The sequence below is a fragment of the Alexandromys fortis genome, unplaced genomic scaffold (assembly GCF_014885135.2).
Source record: "Alexandromys fortis isolate MF-2015 unplaced genomic scaffold, M_Fortis_MF-2015_v1.1 scaffold_4, whole genome shotgun sequence".
Lineage (NCBI taxonomy): Eukaryota > Metazoa > Chordata > Mammalia > Rodentia > Cricetidae > Alexandromys > Alexandromys fortis.
In genome coordinates, this window is record NW_026067944.1 from 20,823,834 (window position 1) to 20,827,226 (window position 3,393).

A 3,393-nucleotide genomic window follows, 5' to 3' on the forward strand; every position below is an offset into this window, starting at 1 on the left:
AGATCTGTGAAGAATTTTGATGGGATTTTGATGGGGATTGCATTGAATCTATAGATTGCTTTTGGTAGAATTGCCATTTTTACTATGTTGATCCTCCCAATCCAAGAGCAAGGGAGATCCTTCCGTTTTCTGGTGTCCTCTTCAATTTCTTTCTTCAAAGACTTAAAGTTCTTGTCAAATAGATCTTTCACTTCCTTGGTCAGAGTTACCCCAAGATATTTTATGCTATTTGTGGCTATCGTTAAAGGTGATGCTTCTCTGATTTCCCTCTCTGCTTCCTTATCCTTAGTGTATTGGAAGGCAACTGATTTTTTTTTTGCAGTTGATCTTGTATCCTGCCACATTACTAAAGGTGTTTATGAACATACCTGAGCAAATGTCCTTGTTGCATGGTTTGAACATCCTTGGGTATAGTTCTAATGTGTATATGTGCTACATTTTCCTTATCCATTCTTCTGTTGAGGGTCATCGAGATTGTTTTCAGGTTCTGGCTATTACAAATAATGCTTCTATGAACATAGTTGATGGGATTTTGATGGGGATTGCATTGAATCTATAGATTGCCATTGGTAGGATTGCCATTTTTACTATGTTGATCATACCTATCCAAGAGCATGGAAGATCTTTTCATTTTCTGGTATCTTCTTTAATTTCTTTCTTCAAAGGCTTCTAGTTCTTGTCAAATAGGTCTTTCACTTCCTTGGTTAGTGTTACCCCAAGATGCTTTATACTATTTGTGGTTATTATGAAAGGTGATGCTTCTCTGATTTCCCTCTCAGCTTCTTTATCCTTTGTTTATAGGAAGGCTACTGATTTGTTTGAGTTGATCTTGTAACGTGCCACATCACTGAAGGTATTTATCAGCTGTAGGAGTTCTCTGGTAGAGTTTTTGGAGTCACAATGTAGCTGCTGGAGGAGAAAGATACCTGTGCACTGGTACTAGAAAACCAGAAGCCTTATGCTAAAATATAAAATAATGGAAATGGGTTAATTTAAGATTCAAGAGCTAGCTAGAAATACACTTAAGCTATTGACCAAACAGTACAATACATTTTCTGTGTGATTATTTCAGGTTTGGGTAGCTAGGAATGAATGAGTAGTCTCCGTCTACAAAGATGATTTTTCCATCATATTACTTTGGCTTCTTCAGTTTTCTTCCATTGGTCCACATGTCTGTTTTTATGTAAGCACTATGCTCTTTTTATTACTATAGCTCTGTGGTAGAGTTTCAAGTCAGGGGTGGTGATGACTCTGGAAGTTCCTTTATTCTACAGGATTGTATTAGATATTTCATATGTTGTTTTTTTTTCATATAAAGTTTAGGATTGTTCTCTCAAGGTCTGAGAATTGTGTTCGTATTTTGATGGTAATTTCATTGAATCTATATGTGTAATACTTCATCCAAGCTTCATTAAACCCATTTTGAAATTATTTTCATATATGGTGTAAGATATTGAGTTGTAAATTAGATTATTTTGTCTGTAGAACAATATCTTTCTCAATACCTGTTACTGGAGAGACTTTCCACTTTGCCATCTTGGTGCCATTGTTAAAAAACATTGACCATAAATACTTCAGTTTCCATTCCTATCTATTAGTGTGTAAGGTGTAGCCTGACTTTCGTTGGACTGGCAGCTTCTGAATAATGACACAAAGATTTTTATTTTGTATAAAAGCTTGACCTTAGACTGAGCTTGTTCCCAACTAACTCTTTGATTTTTTTTTTTGTTGTTTTGTATGACACAGGGTTTCTCTGTGTAAAAGTCCTGGGCGTCCTGGAACTTACTTTGAAGACCAGGCTGACTTCAAACTCACAGAGATCTGCATTCCTCTGTTTCCCAGATGCTGAGATTAAAGGCATGTACCACCGCTTCCTTGCTCAACCAGCTCTTAAAACTTGAGCTGTTTATATACATCTGCTTTATTCTACATGGCTTGTCACCTCTCCTTGGTCCTGTACATCTGACTTCCTACGAACCTCACTGGCAAAATCTCTTGCTTCACAGATTCTTCCCTTTAAGTAGTCTCTCTCCCCAGAAATCCTATATATCCTTTCCTTCCTAGATATTGGCCATTCAGCTCTTTATTAAACCAGTCAGAAGATGTCTTAGCAGAGACATACTTTCACAATATACAAAAAGATTATCCTACAACATATAGGGATCATTACCTGTTAGTGTGTAATCAAGTCATGTGAGAATGAAATTAGAGAGAGATCACTTTCCTAAAGCCCAGATGTTCCTTAATCAACAGATAGGGTGATGTTTTTCTTCTTTTAAAACATGAGAGAAGCAGGAGGTTTCCTCTTAATAATTTTGATGGGTATGTTTTTTTTTTTGCATGTAATTTTCTGAAAGGTTATTGAGAAAGCCATAGACACCAAGTCACTTAGCCATGTGTATATTAGTCTGAGTCACTATGAAGTATATAAAAATATAATAGATATCTTTTATACAAAATTAATGCATATTATACTTTTAAGGTATTAAAATATCTTAAATAAACACTTAAATAAAATAAATTATTGTCTTACTTTCTCCTTCCCTTCCTTCCTTCCAAACCTTCCCATACACCACCTCATTCCATTTTATTTTTTAGTAGCGTATTTTTTTAATTTTATCAAAATTGGTACTTTGCCTGCATGTATGTTTGTGTGTGAGGGTGTCAGATCTTGGAGTTGCCTGGACAATATTTTTTGAATATTAAGCCCAAAATTATAAGCATGAAAAGTTAAATTAGACTGTAAAAATTTTGAATAAAATAACCAAAAATAACTGAATGAGATTATAACCTATATGATGGCACAAAACATATGCAAGTCATGTATTCGATAAGCATAAGATATGAAAAAAAAGAACAGAAGCAAGAATGTCATGAAAAGTGATTAAAATGAGAAAGTATAGATATTTTGTGATGAGGAAGTAAAAATATCCAGCAAATCACACACATATACACACGCATAAACATACAAATTATGTTTGGCTAGTCTAAATTTTATAATGTTATATTTCCAAATATATAATTATAAATCTTCTCATTGTAGATTTAGGAACAAAATTCTGAGCAATATTAACTTAGTTTGACAATATTTTTTCAATTCTAGAAGTTTAAAAATAATAAATTCTTAATAAAAATAATGTGGCCAGGAAAGCAGTTCATAATTTTGGGAATTTGGGCATTGTTTTTTTTTTTCCAAACTGCTTTCTGCTGCTTGTTGGGTGAAGTATTTTTAGGGTTTACAGAGACATTTTGGGGGAGGATTTTGTTCCATCAAACCACATTAGTTTAGAAGGAATCCACAGGTACTTGTCTTCTGTGGAGACAAAAGCAGAACCTTATTTTTTCCAAAGTAACATATTCTTAGACTTGACTTTTGGAATCAATATAATATAT